Consider the following 19,318-nt stretch of genomic DNA (forward strand, 5'->3'; position numbering starts at 1 on the left):
ATAAAAATTTCCATTAGACAAAGGTGAAATGGATCAATTTTCTCTGCCAAGACAAATCTTAAATCTTGAACAGATAGGGTCATTATTACACCAGCCCCATTTCAGAAATAATGTATTTTTAAAAAATCAGCCGATAGCAGCCATTTCCAGCTTTCCAATTATCTTTAAGAAAAGCTTATTCTGTGGACAATAAAGCACATTACTGCACAATATGATACAGTCCATAAAGATCACAATGTTTTATGAAAGGTTAAAGAAAGCTCAGCACATTTAGGGGAATGTCATAACCCGCAAAGTCTTTCAAGACTTCAGCTGAAACTGAGGGCATGCTGTGCAAACACGGTGCAAGGCAACTCAGTATTCCTTTTAGCATCAAAACACTGAAGGAGAAAGCATATGCTAGGATGATTATATTATGAATCCTGTGATTCCTACAGATAAGATGGGAGAGAAATCAGATCACAAGAAATATCTCTCCCTGTTTTTGAAACAGTCAGATACACTAATATGAGAGTTAAATGTCCACAAGAAGGCAAGTATATTTTCTTGGTACTCAGTGTCTCACTGTGTCATTTTTCGTAAAGCAACTCTTTCACGCTGTTTCATTAATATTAATAAAACTATAGAGAATTAAGAAGTTCTTTGGTTTCCCTCCATTCTTTGTAAAATGCCCTAGTGATTTAAAATAACTAAGGAGCAAGGAATGTGTGCAATGATACATTATAATTATGTAAAGGAAGTCCAAATTCTTGGATGCTTCATATATATATAATATTTTCAGTATAAGAGTCTGAAGATTTGGAGCTCACTCCACATTATCTTCTGTACTAACCAACAACTGCATGAAACTGTTTCTGAGACTAATGCTTTCTTATCAAATTAAGAGAGAAATAATTCACTGTACTGTAACAGACAAGGTTACAAAGGGGAAAGAGATAAAGGAGACCCAATCTCAGTCCTTCCAGGAGTTTATGCATACCATGGAAGGTGTTGGGTACAGGTTGGGGGCAGACTACTCAAATCTGAAATTCAGATTAAATTTAGAATACAGAACTGGATGAAAGAAAATTCCATCAGATTCATTAAATTTGCAATGATCCTAAAAGAATGTGATTCTGCAAACTCCCAAAATTATAGTTTGAGGTGAATAACAGCTTGAAGAAGCTTGAGACAGTTTTTTCCATGTTATCCAGAGATAGGGAATACCTAAATCTTCTAAATACTATGAAAAATAAAAACATTGTATGAGATAATCCACTGAAGTCCAAGTTACTGTTTTAAAAATAACTTTTACATAAAATTCATATCAACTGGCTTTCTAGATTATGTAACTAAAATAAGATTCAGTTTAGGAAATGAGTTACCTTTAACACAATCATAAATCAAACAGATATTTAAGCTACATTCAACTATTTTACTTAAAGGAAACTCAACAGAGGCAGAGTCAAATACACTGCTCATTCTTCTAATAGGATAGACCACCTAGAAGAAGTGAGAAGTAGAGGGAGGAAAGAAAATTACTCTGTTCTGTATTTCCAAAGGCCAAAGTTCTTATGTAATTGACCAAAATAGCAAGGGAAAAAGAATGTGGCTGCCTAGTTCTCATCTGAATTATAGAGATTTACAGTCAAAAAATACATGATATTGGTTTGCATGGTTCTGGGGTTGAGCCAGGTAGACTCAATAGAGGCAAATTCTTCTCTTGATTGCACATTCTCATGTAGCAGCAGAGAGAAGAAACTGACATACCAGCATTTCCCCCTTTAAACAGTTGTCCATCCTGAGCTTCTTGTTGATGCTATTCCTCCTTGCTTGTTTCCTTTCTTTACCTGCCCAGAAAACAGGAATATCAGGAGAAAGTTTAGAAGAAATTTTCCTTCCATGCCCACATAATAGGTGCATGCCTGTGATCAAAATACTTAGTAGGAATAGAAAATAAGCCTTCGGTCCTATAATGAGATTGGAAAAATAATTTTATACCTAAAATTCACACAGACTCTTTGTTGTGGGGTGGGAGAGACACCTTGATAGTACTTGGAATAGAAGATGAGACCTCAGGGTGCTTACTAGGATATGCTCTGAATATGACAAGGAAAGAGAAATGTGTTTGTCTTTCTAACAATCAGAGGAAGATAAAAGTGAGAATGGGGAGCAGCAGGAGCAGGCAGGGCCAGAGAAATGGCAGAATGCTGTAAGGAGCACAAAGTGACTTGCCACTAAAATCCACAACAAACTCACCAAAGCTTTGATGTGAGTGAATTTCACACAGAAACCAATAAAGGAGCAAAACAGTGAATAGAAATGAAAAATAGCAAAGCCTCCTGCAAAGGCAGGAACAGACCACAAACAAGCACATGAACCAATGAAATCAGCAGAAATCTTAAGGAAGATTAGAATCCTAAAAGGCAGTGGGATTTGAGGTTGGAGGTCATCCTACCTTGCTCTCAAGTTTGGAGAGGTTCCAGGTGTCAGTCTGGAACAAGATTTCTAAGTCACCTTTTGCTTCGCAAAGGATCTTTACAAGTCAACAGAAGGAACATGAATGAGGAACTTGTGGCACTGCTTTTACAAGCACACTTTTCTGAGTGTAAGTGCACCTTAGATGTCATTTTAACTTTTTATGTGCATGTAAATAGCTATTATTTCAGTTGCTGGAATATTAGTCACAACATCTAATGATGTGGAGATTGTTGCCTTATAAAACTCACAGCTGGGTAGCTACATGGCTCAAGGCAAAACCTATTTTAAAATCCATTGCTTTAGGAGGAGAATGTTTATTAAAACATATATCTATTAAAAATATATGATGCCTCATTGGTCATTCTCTGTGTTGCAGTGCCAACCACAGTTTTTCCAGCAAGGCTGAGTTGATACCTGAAAACCTGGCAAGGTCCACAGCCTCATAATTTACCAGTCCATCAAAAAATAAATAAATCCCAATAACCAAAAAGTAAATCACCAAAGGTGCCTGCACAGCAGCCCATAAACCCATGTTTACACAGGCTCCATGGGGGTAGCCGTTGCTGTCAGTCAAATATTTCTAAGCGTGGAGGGAAGTGAATGTTCAAAAAAGAATAAATGCTTGATCTCCTTGTAACAGAAGTTAAATGAATTAATAATAAAGATATGGTAGGTGGGACTAATATTTGTAAAATGTACAAAAGTGCGCTGGGGAAAATAAGGAAGATGAATAACTGGTGTTACAAGGGCTGAAAAAAACATATAGAAAGTCTGGTAACTTCATGTAATTAAGCTACAATCTACCTTCAGTAGTTCTCACAATGTCACTTAAGTTATAGAGGCAGATAATTTTTCATCAACAGTAAGAATAACTTGTAGAAATAAAGAACTTCCAAAGAAAAACTCCTGCCTTTAAAAATGTGTTATTAGTCCAATCCTGATGTCTACCCTTGGTTGAAAAGTAGATTCCTTAATCTCTAAATAGTCTATTATCTAAAATAAATACTTGAAGATATATATTTGATCTGAACTCAGTAGTAAACACAGGGTTCACTGAATCCAAGTCCTTTAACTGTGTTTATTTTCCTTTCTGCCATCCAAATTTGCACAATTATTTTGCCTTAATACTATTTCTATCGGGGTAAACTCCAAAAAAGGTAGAGTTGAAAACGTTCAAAGAGGGTGAATGTAACAAGGCATGTGAAAATGTTTTTCAACAAAGTTGAAATATGAGGTTTAGAATAAGACTTATCTTTCACTTCCAACTAGTTTAATTGTCTGTTTTTCACCATCATTGGAATGTAGAAGCAATGGAAAGGGTTATAAAGTGAGAGTGGAACTACTTAATTGACCAAGTAACTTTTGCTAAGCCAATAGAATCTCTAAATCTATCTTTCTGGAATCCAGTTAAGAGCTCTATTTGGTGCTGATCCCATGTATCTGCTTTGCCTTTATCTACATGCATCCAGGGGTCTGTAAGAACACCAGACTACACCTCCCTGCTCCTCCCAGCTCCCCACTTTGAGGCACTCATTCCCCCAGCTGCCATTGGTTCATAGCTGAGTCCCCTTGGGCATTACCCTCAACAGAAGAGAGCTGCCTCACCCCAAATTAAGCAATGTCCTATGGGGCAGCCCCACAGGCAGTAAGTAGTCAGTGTGGGGATACAAAGGCTCCATCTCTTCTTCTCAATCCAGGACATCTCTGAAAGGTTTTCAAGCTTCAGAACTTCACGTAGTATAGCTGAAGCCTCTGTTACAAAAGTATTACAGTTCTATTTCTTCTGGACAGTGCTGCTTCCCAAACAGTTTATTCCTGAAAGATTCTCCAACAGATTTCCTGCACACAGATCTCTGTTCTTGGAGTCTCCCAGAACCTGACCTAAAATAGGGTTTCTCTTTTAACTTATAGCAAAATTCAACTGAAACCAAGAGAGAAAAAGACTCATTGAAAGCTATCCAATGTCCATCCATTGCCAATTTTTTTTGTGCACGGTTGCTCTCTATTGTCCCACCTAAGGAACACTCTATTGTTAATAGCCATCCTTTTGCTGAGAGAGAGAAATCATACTGACTTTATAGAAAAGTGGGATTGAAGAAAGGAGATATGAAATAATACTCTACTGAAGTTGATACCATCTTATTCATGCCCCTTCCTCAGCCAATCATAGCCATATTACTAGAGCAGAAAGAAAAACTAGACCTGAAATTTAATGTTTATGAATACTTCCAATAGGAAACAGACCAATTCTAACCAATTTTTACCTTTATAAATCAGTAACTCCTTTGAATAAAGCTGTCTGCTACGGCCCACCTAGGATGTTATAAGAACTAGAAATTTTGAAATGTTCTTACCTGTAAAAGGTCTAGATCACCTCCACTCTCCCAGCCTTTTTTCCAACTACCAGGTTGTAACAGGTAAAATTATTCTTCCATCCTTAGAGTTATTCATCCAGACTTATTTGGAAAAGAAATACATGTTTCAACATATAGAGTTTTTACTTTGGTAGCCATGGTGCATTTGTTTCCTATCACTGCTATACCAAATTTCTACAAATGTAATGGCTTAGAACAATATAAACTTATCTTGCAATTCTGTAGTTCAAAAGTCCAAAATATGCCTTATAGGCTTCAACAAAGGTACTGAAAAGGCTGAGTTGCTTCTGGAGGCACCAGGAAAAAGTTCAGCTTACCTGTTCTAGCTTCTAAAAGCTGCCCATACTCCTTGGATCATGGTCCCATCCTTCAACTTCAAGGCCAGCAGTGTAGCATCCTCAAAAGCCTGTCTCTCTGCTTATGTTACCATTTGCTTACTCTAACTCTTCTGCCTCCCTAGTATAAAAGATAGCCCCCCATCTCAAACCCCTTAGTCACATCTGCAAAATTCATTTTGTTATGTAGATTAACATATTTGCAGATTCCAAGATGAGAAGATGGACATCTTTGGGGACCATTTTTCAGCCTACCTTACATAGCTATTTATTTTTCCAAGGAAATGAAAAATAATTATCTGCATTCTCCAGGAGAACTAGTTCTGAAGTTCAGGTCATAAATACTGGCTAAGGCTTTTCTCCCCAGTTCTGCAGCTGCACAACCAAACACCATTGTGCCAATAGAATCTCATCCACTCCGCTGTATAAGCAAATACCACTGTGCTAATAGAAGCTCATCCACTCAGTTGCCTGATTTCTGCTAACTCAGCTGGGAGCCTACAGATTTGGTGAAGCTGCATTTGTGAGAATCCTTTCCCAGGTTTACAGGGGTGGAGAGCCAGGACCACAAATTTCTCTTAATCAGGCAAAAACTGAAACTGTTTAACTGAAAGTACTGTCAAATATATTCCAGTATAACTCAAGAAGCAAAGAAAATGAAAATGTAGACTTTTATAACTGGCAGGGCTCTTAGGGGAATGAATTCTCTCATTTTACAAGCAAGAAAACTATGGAGCAGAACGATCGAGTCAAGCTCACCAGTCTCTCAGTAGCAAACTGGAGACTTGGTTTCCTTATCTTCTCCTTTACTGCCAGGAAGGAAAAAAGGAAGGCAGTAAGTAAAATAGGAAAAAAGGGAGGGAGGGAGGAAAGAAAAAAAGGATTAAAATCATTCGGGCATTCATCCTATACCAGATTCATACAAACCACTTTGCTGTGATATAGTGGTGCTGGCTTCATTTTTACACATCAGAAAACCAAAATTCAAAGAGATCCAGTGCGTCCACTCAAGTGCAGACACCTGACATAGTCAGCTCTTGATTAACGAGGATAAAGGTGACGCAAGATGAAAGTCATGTGTAATTCAAAACCTTGATTAAAACAAAACTAGTCTGAATCTGGTACCAAGTAAATTTATATAAACATATTTTCTTGTAATTATATCTAATATTTAGGAATACATTTACCACTCCACAGATGCCCAAAAGTGTAAAAATAACCCTAGTGCAACTCATCAGGAACACCATACACCACATGTGTCACTTGACGAGAAACTGCTAAAGACTTGCTAATAAATAGCTTAATTTCTATTTGCTTCCCAGTTAATCACTTTTTTAAAAGTGTTAGAACAGAACTAAGTCAGGCAGAGGAGTAATCTCAATGCTTAGATCTTCCACTGTCTTCTCCTTCTCACTTAATTTATCAACCTTGTCTTTAGAGTTCTTGAATCCATGGCCCACGTAATTCTATTTGGTTTTGCTTAAACAAAAGCTTCCTCTTTGAGGGAGCACTGACTCTGGGATGGAACCTAGAAATAACCTAGTGATCTCACTACAGGGGTTCTGATGATTACCAGGCAACAGCAATAAAAGCCGTCAGATATGGGGACATCTGCACTGACTGGGGGTAATTTTTTTATTTTATGCACTTTTAATGCATTTTCTATTAATCCAACAAACAGAATCAAAGTCCAAATAACTGAGCAATGACCAGGGCTAAAAAGCTGGAATGTGAATTCAGCTTTCCAGGATTCCCAAGCTTTTTACTGCCCATAAAGCAGGACACAGACACTTAGAGATATGTGCTCAAAAACTGTCTTAAAGCCATATACAAAGACATCATCACTTAAAATTATGCTTCAAAACAGTGCCTGAAACTTGTGCATGAAGTAAATTTCCATTAAAAGAATCACAAATTGACATTTTATTTTGAAGCCATTTACAGAGAGATGTTACACAAGTCCTGAAAATGTGTCTCCCTGACCATGTCCCATGCATGGGCACAGGAACACAGATACACACATGCACATATACACACGCCCCTTCACCTGGCTGACTTTTTAAATCACTCCTCATAACTTCATCAGGCAAGTCTTCCCAAACCTTCCAGATTCAGCTCAATCCTCCTCATCCTCTCATTGTCTCTGTAGCTCTTACCACAGTTGCCAACTGACTCATCATTTGTTAGCAGAATAGGATAGTGTTTAAGTGCCAGATTCTCAAGCCAATCTTCCTAGGTTCAAGTATCAGTTCTGTCACTTACTGGTTGTGGGATCTTGAGCAAGCTACTTAAACTTGCTCCTTGCTGTGCCTCAGTTTCCTGCAAACTAGAGATCAGAGTTCCCTTCTTCTGGGATTGAGTGGAACATATGAGATAACACATGTAAAATATTTGGGAAAGCGGTACATAGTAAGTTCTATACAGGTATTCACTCTTGTTATTTATGAGCTGTAAATATCACTCATTATGCTGTAAGGTGCACAAAGGCTAGAATTGTTTCCGTATTTCCCACTCCTCATATCTGCTTTCAATAAATAGTTTTTGGAGGTAGAAAGCTGTGAAATCCCAAAGTTTCCTCTGCCATCACTAAGTCTCTTCATCTCATCCACAGTTCTGTCATATTCTCTATGGTCACCATCACTGGAGCTGCTGTCACCACTGCTGCCACAGTCCTTCTACTGACACATCCAGATACCTTAAGTTCAAAAGGCTGTGACAACAGATTCAGAAAGAAGAATGCTGACTCTAAAAGTCATTCGAGCAGCAGCAATGTAACAGATGTTTTATCGATTCAGCAATTATTTCGAAGGTAACAAAAACCCTGGCTAACAATAGAAGAGGCAGGAGATTAAACTCCAGAAGAAACACATCAACAACTACAAATTCACAGCCACTATCCACCAAGAAGTTATAAAAAAAAAGTAAGAACAACAATAAGAAAAACAACAATGAAAGCACTAAGATGCATTAAAGGGAGGCACCACAGCAGAGTCGTTATGAGCACCAGACCTGGATGCTGCCAATCTGGGTCTCAAGCCCGGCTCTGTTACTTACTAGCTGTGAAACGCTGAGCAGTTTCTTAACTTTTGTGTGATTTAGCTTCCTCATCTGAAAAATGAAGATAAAAACAGTATCAACACTACTACAGTATTACTATAAGGACTAAAGAATTACCTTCTGTAGAGAACTTGGAACAATGTCTGGCACATAAAAAGTATTCAATTAATGCTGGTTATTTTTTAAAGAGTTTTCACAAATATATCTCAAAGGACCAGCACTAAGAGTTTTCTACACATATATTATGCAGACACATACACTCCCAAGACCTTTTCCCTGACACCTCACATGAACACCACACTATGAGACAGTAAATGTGTACTCTCTCAGGCCCTTTCCCTTGCTCTCAGGCCCTTTCCCTTGCTCTTTACCTTGATGTGACTATTAACTGTGTTAAGACAGGTATCTTTAATCAATCTAGGCATGGCCACCATTATTTTAATGCAGAACATGGACTAATAGTCCCAGCTTTCCTTCTCAATCAAGGCTTTTTGTAAGAAGAAGCGCTTCCTGTTCAGATTTTCTTATAAAAATGCAAAAACTAATCTTTTATCCATGGCCTTACCCAGTGTTTAGCAAACTTGAATACATCTGAAGACTTGCAAAGCTCTATCAATTTCTGAGAGACATATTCCAACTCTTAAAATGAATCATTGACTTAACTGAAAATAAAATGACAAAACTTCTGTTTAAAATGGGAGAATAACTTTTTTGACCTTGTGATAGGCATATTTTTAAGATATAACAAAAATAATCTATGAAAGAACAAATTGATAAATTGGACCTTATCAAAATTAAATGTACTGTTCTTCAAAAGATACTGCTAACAGAATAAGAAAATAAGCCACAGGATGGAAGAATATATTTCCAAATGATTTCTATGATAAAAAAAACATAGCATCCAGAATACATAATGATCCAAAATAAATCATTACATTCAAAAGAAATAACCCAATTTTTTAAAGAACAAAAGATCTGAATAGATACTTCAGCAAAAAAGATGAGTGGCAAATAAACACATGAAATGGTGGGTCACATCATTAGTCATTATGGAAATGCAAATTGGAACCACAATGAGATGCCCCTTCATACTTCTGTAAATGGATAAAATTTTAAATATAAATAAACAAACAAATAAATAGAAATTGAACATACCAAGTATTGGTGAAGATATGGAAGACATGAAACTCCCATACACTTGATGGCAGAATTATGAAATAGTACAACCCATGGTCATTCAAGGAAATGGCATAGATGTTCATCAACAAATTAAAAATCCAACAGCCATATGATCCAGCAATCCTACTTCTGGGTATGTAACCAAAGGAAATAAAATCAGTAAGTCAGTGAGATATCTGTACTTCTATGTTCATTATTCATAATTTCAAGACATGGAATCCACCTAAGTGTCTATTAATGGGAATAAATAAAATGTGGTATATATACACAGTGTAGTAGTATTTAACCTTAAAAAAAAAAGAAATCCTATCATTTGTGACAACATAGATTATACGAAGTGAAATAAACCATGCACAGAAAGACAAATACTGTATGATCTTACTTATATGTGGAATCTAAAAGAGTTGAACTCATAGAAGCAGAGAATTAAAAGACAGTTATCAGGGGCTTGTGAATGTAGGGACAATAGGGAGATGTTGGTCAAAGGGTATAAAGTTTCAGTTAGACAGAAAAAATAAATTTTGGAGAACAGTACAACATGGTGAGTATAGTTAATAATAATATAAACTTGAAATAACTGAAAGAGTAGATTTAACTGTTCTTACCACAACAAAGAATAAGCATGTGAGGTGATAGATATGTTTACTGGCTTGATGTAATCATTCCACAATCTATACATATATCAAAACATCATATTGCACACTGTAAATGTATACAAATTTTTATTTGTTATCTAAGATATAGATTTGTGAATTAAATAAAACCATAAAATACTACAACTACTTTGAAAAACAGTAGACTTTTTTTAAGGTTACCACAAAATGCAGCCATTTTACTATTGGGTATTTACCCAAGAGAAATAAAAAAATATATCCACACAAGACTTGTACACAAATGTCCATAGCCACTTTATTTTTAATAAAGAAAGAACCAAACTGGAAAGAACCCAAATATCCACAAACAGATGAATGGATAAAGAAACTATGACATACTCACACAATGGAATATTACTCAGCAACAAAAATGAGTAAGTTATTTGTATGTGCTACATTATAGCTGAGCCTCAAACAATTAGGCTGAATAACAAAATGAGTATAATCTACATGATTTCATGTGCTTAAAATTCTATAAAATAAAAACTGATATACAGTGACCAAAAGCAGATCAATGATCACACAGGAACTGAGGAAGGTAGGAAAAGGCTAAAGGAAGGGATGACAAAGAGGCAAAGGAAAATATGAAAGGACAATGGACATATTCATTACCTTGATTGTGATAGTTTTATAGATGTATATATACAGTTTCAGAACATGAAATGTATGCTTTATGTGCATTTTATTGTATTCAATCTTATGAATTTAATTGTATGCTCCAAAATTCATATGTTGACGTCTTAACCACTGTTACATAAGACTGTTACTATATTTGGAGATAAGAACTTTCAAGAGAGAATTGAGGTAAACCAAGGTCATATGAGGCTTTATCTGATAAAACTGGAAATTTTTTTGTTTTGGGAGAGAACATAAGATTAAGACACAGACCATAGGATGACCATGTAGGGTCATAGCAAGAAGATGGCTATCTGCAAGCCCAGGAGAGAGGCCTCAGAAGAAACCAATCCTGCTGATAACTTCAACTGAATTTCTAGCTTCCAAAAATGTGAGTAAATAAATTTCTGTATATTTAAGCCATTAAGTCCATGGTGCTTTGTTATAGCAGTCCTAGTAAAGTAATACAGTCAATTATATGTCACTGGGGCTATTAAAATGAAAACAGGCCAGGCATGGTGGCTCATACCTGTAATTCCAGCACTTTGGGAGGCCAAGATGGGTAGATCACTTGAGCTTAGGAGTTCAAGGCCAGCCTGGGCAACATGGTAAAATCCCGAATCTACCAAAAAATGAAAAAAAAAAAAAAAATCAGCCAGGCATGGTGGCACATGCCTGTAGTTCCAGTCAATAAAATAATTTGTATACTGCTACAGTAAAGAAATTTACAAAAGTTCGCAATGCACATGAGCAAGTATTTTCAGAGGCAAAAAATGGAATTTGATGATCTAAGTGTTTGTACCTAGAGTCTATGAGCATATAAGGCATTAGGAAAAAACACATATAGCTTCTATAACACCACTGCAATTGATTCCCTTCTTAAAGTATAATAAATGCTTAGCTGTGGTTTTTTAAATGTCCCAAGTATAGTGAGAGACACATATACAAATAATCACAAAATGAAAGAGTAAAAATTACAGCATAGGTATATAAAGCTATCCTACAGGTTAAATGTAGGAAATTGCCTAAGAATGTCAAGGGAGGCTTACAAATCTAAAAAGAAAAAAGCTATTTGAAATGAATCTTAAAGGACATGTAATCTGCCAAACTGAGAAAGAGATGAAGGAAAGTCTTGGAAGAGGGAAAGAGCATAAGATATCATCAAAAGTGTGTCTGCAACTGTCTCTTCAGATACTACCTGGATAGAGAGTCCCAGTAACCAGGAAAATCACAGATGTTAGTCAGAGCTGAAAATATTCTTCAACCAATTTTGCATTTTACAGATGTTGTATCTGAAGCCCAAGCTTAGACTAACTTTCACAAAATCACAAAGTTATTAATAAAAACTCAAGGACTGAATTCAGGTCCACTTATTCTTACTTCACTGCTTTTCTACTATAATAATCTGCCTCCATAAAGCAACAAGGATAGTTTTTAAAACAAAACAGAAACAAAAAAAAAATTCCTGGAGACGGATCCAAGATGGCTGATTAGGAGCAGCTCAGGATTGCAGCTCCCAGCGAAAGCGTGGAGGGTGAGTGGATGCTGCATTTCCAGACAGATTTTAATTGCCCACCGACCAGGAGATTCCCAGGTGGAGGAGCCACACAGGTCACCAGAGCAGCTGTTTTGGCTGGCGCAACCCTTCTCTACACAAAATACACAGGTCTGGGCACCATTTTAGCTGGTGATTGGAGCTCCTGGGAGACATAGTCACCCATTAAACTGATAAAAAAGGGTACTGAAATAGGGAGCCAGGCCAGGAGATTCCAGGGCAAAAAAGCACTACAAATCCCAGTGCAGCTGTTTTAGCTGGTGCAGTAGGTCACCACACAGGAAATAACACAGATCCCAGCACCTTTTTAACAGGCGCCTGGAATACCGGGGAGACAAAGTGACCAATTCAACTGAAAAAAAAAAAGAGAGGGGATCTGAGGCAGGGAGCCAGGTGATCAGGCTTGGCTGGTCCCACGCCTACAAAAAAACAGCAATCTGAAATGCTCTGGATTAAGAGTTTCACAGCAATCACAGCTGAACCTGGGACAGTCCAGCTCTGTGGGGGAGGGGCGTCCGCCATTACCACGGCAGTCCACCATTACCGAGGCAGTCCACCACTACTGAGGTAGTCCGTCATTGCTGGGGCAGTCCACCATTACAGAGAGCAGTCAGAGAGAAAGGTTGGATTACCAACAAAGGGAAGTCCATCAGACTCACAGCAGATCTCTCAGCAGAAACCCTACAAGCCAGAAGAGAGTGGGTATTCAACATCCTTAAAGAAAAGAACTTTCAACCCAGAATTTAATATCCAGCCAAACTAAGCTTCATAAGTGAAGGAGAAATAAAATCCTTTATGAACAAGCAATTACTCAGAGATTTCATCATCACCAGGCCTGCTTTACAAGAGCTCCTGAAAGAGGCACTACACATAGAAAGGAACAACCAGTACCAGCCACTCCAAAACATACCAAATGGTAAAGAGCATTGACACAGTGAAGAAACTGCATCAACTGACGGGCAAAACAGCCAGCTAGCATCACAATGGCAGTATCAAATTCACACATAACAATATTAACCCTAAATGTAAATGGGCTAAATGCCCCCATCAAAAGACACAGACTGGCAAATTGGATGAAAAGCCAAAACCCATTGGTATGCTGTATCCGGCAAACCCACCTCACATGCAAGGATACACACAGGCTCAAAATAAAGGGATAGAGGAAGATTTACCAAGCAAATGGAGAGCAAAAAAAAGCTGGAGTTGCAATTCTCATCTCAGATAAAATAGACTTTAAAGCAACAAAGATCAAAAGAGACAAAGAAGGACATTACATAATGGTAAAAGGATCAATGCAACAAGAAGAGCTAGCGATCCTAAATATATACACACCCAATACAGGAGCACCCAGATACATAAAACAAGTTCTTAATGACTTACAAAGAGACTTAGACTCCCATACAATAAGAGTGGGAGACTTTAACACCCCATTGTCAATATTAGACAGATCAACAATTAACAAGGATATCCAGGACTTGAACTCAGACCTGGACCAAGCAAACCTAATAGACATTTACATAACTCTCCACCCCAAATCCACAGAATATACATTCTTCTCAGCACCACATCACACCTACTCTAAAATTGACCACATAATTGGAAGTAAATCACTCTTTAGCAAATGCAAAAGAATGGAAATCATAACAAACATTCTCTCAGACCACAGTGCAATCAAGTTAGAACTCAGAATTCAGAAACTAACTCAGAACCACACAGCATCATGGAAACTGAACAACTGACTCTTGAATGTTGACTGGATAAACAATGAAATGAAGGCATAAATAAAGATATTCTTTGAAACAAACGAGAATGAAGACACAACATATCAGAATCTATGGGACACATTTAAAGCAGTGTCTAGAGGAAAATATATAGCAATAAATGCCCACATGAGAAGCAAGGAGAGATCTAAAATCGACACCCTAACATCAAAATTAAAAGAGCTAGAGGAGGAGGATCAAAAAAAAAATTCAAAACCTAGCAGAAGACAAGAAATAACTAAGATCAGAGCAGAACTGAAGGAGATAGAGACACAAAAAAACCCTTCAAAAAATCAATAAATCCAGGAGCCGGTTTTTCGACAAGATCAACAAAATAGACCACTAGCCAGATTAATAAAAAAGAGAAGAGAGAATAATCAAATAGATGCAATAAAAAACGATAAAGGGGATATCACCACAGATTCCACAGAAATTCAAACATCATCAGGGATTATTACAAACAACTCTATGCACATAAACTAGTAAACCTGAAAGAAACGGATAAATTTCTGGACACTTGCATCCTCTGAAGCCTAAACCAGGAAGAAGTTGAAACCCTGAATAGACCAATAACAAGGGCAGAAGTTGAGGCAGCAATTAATAGCCTACCCACCAAAAAAAGCCCAGATCCAGATGGGTTGACAGCCAAATTCTACCAGAAATACAAAGAGGAGCTGGTACGATTACTTCTGAAACTATTCCAAACAGTACAAAAAGAGGGAATCCTTCCTGAATCATTTTATGAGACCAACATCACCCTGATACCAAAACCCAGCAGAGACTCAGCAAGACAAGAGAACTTCAGGCCAATATCCATGATGAACAGAAATGCAAAAATCTTTAATAAAATACTGGCAAACCGACTGCAACAGCACATCAAAAAGCTTACTGACCATGATCAAGTAGGCTTCATCCTGGGGATGCAAGGCTGGTTCAACATATGTAAATCTATAAATGTAATTCACCACATAAACAGAATGAAAGACAAAAACCACATGATTATCTCAATTGATGCAGAGAAGGCCTTTGACAAAATTCAACAGCCCTTTACATTAAAAACACTCAATAACCTAGGTATTGATAGAATGTATCTCAAAATAACAAAAGCTATTTATGGCAAATAAACAGCCAATATCATACTGAATGGGCAAAAACTGGAAGCATTCCCTTTGAAATCCAGCACTAGACAATGATGCCCTCTCTCACCACTCCTATTCAATATAGTACGGGAAGTTCTAGCCAGAGCAATCAGGCAAGAAAAAGAAATAAAGGGTATTCAATTAGGAAAGGAGCAAGTCAAATTGTCTCTATTTGGAGATGACATGATCGTATATTTAGAAGACCCCAGCGTCTCAGCCCAAAATCTCCTGAAACTGATAAGCAACTTTAGCAAAGTCTCAGGACATAAAATCAACGTGCAAAAATCACAAGCATTCCTATACACCAATAACAGACTTAAAGAGAGCCAAATCAAGAATGAACTGCCATTCATAATGGCTACAAAGAGAATAAAATACCTAGGAATATAACTAACAAGGAACATAAAGGATCTCTTGAAGGAGAACTACAAACCACTGCTCAATGAAATAAGAGAGGACATAAACAGATGGCGAAACATTCCATGCTCATGGTTAGAAAGAATCAGTATCGTGAAAATGGCCATACTGCCCAAAGTAAGTTACAGATTCAATGCTATCCCCATCAAGCTACCAATGACCTTCTTCACAGAACTGGAAAAAACCACCAGGAACTTCATATGGAACCAAAAGAGAGCCCACATAGCCAAGTAAATTCTAAGCAAAAGAACAAAGCTAGAGGCATCACACTACCGGACTTCAAACTATACTACAAGGCTACAGTAATCAAAACAGCATGGTACTGGTCGCAAAACAGAGATATAGACCAATGGAACAGAACAGAGGCCTCGGAGGCAACACAACACATCTACAACCATCTGATCTTTGACAAACCTCACAAAAAAAAAGCAATGGGGAAAGGATTCACTGTTTAATAAATGGTGTTGGGAAAACTGGCTAGCCATGTGCAGAAAGCAAAAACTGGACCCCTTCCTGACACCTTACATTAAAATTAACTCCAGATGGATTAAAGACTTATGTAGACCTAACATTATAAAAACCCTAGAAGAAAATCTAGGCAAAACCATTCAGGACATAGGCATAGGCAAGGACCTTATGACCAAAACACCAAAAGTATTGGCAACAAAAGCCAAAATAGACAAATGGGACCTAATCAAATGCCAAGGCTTCTGCACAGCAAAAGAAACTGTAATTAGAGTGAATTGGCAACCAACAGAATGAGAAAAAATTTTTGCAATCTACCCATCTGACAAAGGGCTGATATCCAAACTCTACAAAGAAAACAGATTTACAAGAAAAAAACAAACAAGCCCATTCAAAAGTGGGCAAAGGATATGAACAGACACTTTACAAAAGAAGACATACATGAGGCCAACAAACATGAAAAAAATGCTCATCATCACTGGTCATTAGAGAAATGCAAATCAAAACTACATTGAGATACCATCTCACGTCAGTTAGAATGGTGACCATTAAAAAATCGGGAAACAACAGATGCTGGAGAGGATGTGGAGAAATAGGAACACTTTTACACTGTTAGTGGGATTGTAAATTAGTTCAACCATTGGGGAAGACAGTGTGGCAATTCTTCAAGGACCTAGAAATAGAAATTCCATTTGACCCAGCAATCCCATTACTGGCCATATATCCAAAGGATTATAAATCGATTATAAGGACACATGCACATGAATGTTCACTGCAGCACTGTTTACAATAGCAAAGACTTGGAACCAACCCAAATGCCCATTGATGATAGACTGAATTGAAAAAATGTGGCACATATACACCATGAAATATTATGCAGCAATCAGAAATAATGAGTTTGTGTCATTTGTAGGGACATGGATGAATCTGGAGAACATCATTCTCAGCAAACTGACACAAGAACAGAAAATCAAACACTGCATGTTCTCACTCATAGATGGGTGTTGAACAATGAGAACACATGGACACAGAGAGGGGAACATCACACACTGGGGTCTGTTTGGGGGGAAATAGGGGAGGGACAGTGGGGGGTGGGGAGCTGGGGAGAGACAGCATGGGGAGAAATGCCAGATTTGGTAATGGGGAGGAAGGCAGCAAATCACACTGCCATGTGTGTACCTATGCAACAATCTTCCATGTTCTTCACATGTACCCCAAAACCTAAAACACAATTAAAAAATAAAATAAAATAATTCCTACTGTTATAGATATCCTTTTATCCTAAATCCATCAGGTTCAAATAGACTATTGTCAAACAATATACAAAGATAATTTTATGGTGTCTCTCTAGCCCCATAAAATTCTAAAGAGTCTTCTAATTTATAGTAAGTTTTATGGTTAAATATGGCTTTTTTACTTTAATTTTTAAAATTGACAAACCATAAGTCCTAAATAGAATAACTCTAGATTGACCAAAATGCTATATTTTTATTTTTATTTTTGTAGAGACAGGGTCTGGTGATGTTGACCAGCCTGGTCTTGATCTCCTGGACTCAAGGAATCCTCCCACCTTTGCTTCCCAAAGTGCTGGGGTTATAGCCACTGCACCCAGCATTACCAGAATATTATTAACAGAAGATTAATAAATTATTAAATCAAAAATTACATTTTGAATGTACACTATGTTAAGTACACTGTATTAAGCACACTGGGGCAAAACAGAGCACATAACACACTATAACCGGGTACCCAATGACCTATTCTGTAATTTATTGGTGTTACTTAGTGGTTTAACTCATAAGATATGATATCAGAAGTATTTTGGTTTCTATCCTGGCTCTACTTACTTGCTATGTGATCCTGGCCAAATTTTCAAACCTCTAAATAATAAGCTAATAATACTATACAGTTTATGAGTTGTAATAAATATTAAATAAAATGAATTCAAAGTGCTCAATACATTGCTTAATACAGTCAGTTGTCATCAGTAGGTATTAGTTGACATAATCCTAACCATCAGTTTTATAATCTTCACCTTGACATAATGATCTAGGTCATGGCCTTAGCTTAGGATCTCTAGAAAATAGAGCCTGAATCAAGGATTAAGTGCTGATGCTTTCTGTGGGTTGTACAAACCAGGCGGGGGAAGGGAGATGAGGCAAAGAAGGATGAAAAGCCATGTAAAATGCTATTACCCTGTTGATCACTGCTTCCCAATGACCCAGAGATAGGCATAGCAGATCACTCAGCAAAAGAACCTGCTTGACCATACAGGACTTCAAATGAGTTTTGCATGCAGTTGGAATAGTGCATGGGAAGGAGTAAGAAGGGAAAAGAAGTATTTTGCTTTCTTCCTGTCATCTTCAGTTTCCCATTAGTCAAATATTACTTCATGGGAATTAATACCATCACACTTCTGAGTTGTGTCATCTAGCTCTTTGGTGGCCACTTAAGATGCCAGTCACTATGCCCAGTACTGTGCAATTTCATCAGGGTGAATTTCAACTATGCATTCATAAACTGAAGTTAAAAGTTCAAGAGTCTAAAGAAGTAATGGGAGGAGTCAGAAATTTGGAATTGTAGCCAGCAAACCTGACTGCCCTGTAGCTACTGCCCAGTGGCAGCATGTATCGCTGTCAAACCATTGGCAACTTGGGCTGAGAAACAAACCTGCTGAGGGAATCTAAAGCAGGACATAAGGATCTGGGTCATATACACTCTGGTTCTTACATGTCAACAACCTGTAATTAGAGACCTCTAATAAAGGTGTATTAGTCAGGTTTTGCTGCATAACAAACAACTGCCAAATCTCAATGGCTTAAAACAAAAAATGTTTTTTCCCTCGGAAGTCTGCAGGTCAGCAGTGGATTAGCTGAGCTCAATTAGGCTCAGCTTGGCTCAAGTTCAGGTTCATTTTTTGTATCTCTGATTCCGGGACCCAAGCAAAAGGAGCCGTGGCTATCTATGGTGTGTCCTTCTCATGGCAGATGGCAGGAACATAAGAGAGGCCAATGGAAACTTGCCATGCCTCTTAAAGCATTGGCTCAGAGCTGGTATGCTGGCACTTCTGTGAAAAACAGCAACAATAATTCACAAAACTAAAGTTTATAATCCACATTCTTCTTCTAAAAGGACTTGCAATGCCTCTAGTATAACAAACTTCCATCTTTGATACTTTAATTTTTTCAGGATAATCCATATTCTTAATACCTAAAGTAGCATGAATATTTCTCTTAATTAATTTGGTTTTCACAGTCACATTCTGAATCCTTTGAGGTGTCTATTCTTCTAAGTCATCTTCCTTGTAC

The 19,318-nt window shown here is 37.5% G+C and overlaps 1 long non-coding RNA gene across 5 annotated transcripts in view; it reads right to left on the bottom strand.

Moving 5' to 3' along the window:
• Positions 1–19,318, bottom strand: part of LOC118152263 (uncharacterized) — a 317,803-nt gene that overhangs the window by 285,382 nt on the left and 13,103 nt on the right. For 3 of the 5 annotated variants that reach the window (XR_013533060.1, XR_013533061.1, XR_013533063.1), the window contains exons 3-5: positions 11,204–11,296; positions 9,383–9,535; positions 1,750–8,278 (exon numbers count right to left, since the gene is read on the bottom strand). This is a non-coding gene — a long non-coding RNA (uncharacterized LOC118152263). The remainder of the gene's footprint in view (positions 1–1,749; positions 8,279–9,382; positions 9,536–11,203; positions 11,297–19,318) is intronic. The other 2 variants (XR_008480178.2, XR_013533062.1) reach the window with 2 other exon arrangements.

The sequence above is a fragment of the Callithrix jacchus genome, chromosome 3 (assembly GCF_049354715.1).
Source record: "Callithrix jacchus isolate 240 chromosome 3, calJac240_pri, whole genome shotgun sequence".
Lineage (NCBI taxonomy): Eukaryota > Metazoa > Chordata > Mammalia > Primates > Cebidae > Callithrix > Callithrix jacchus.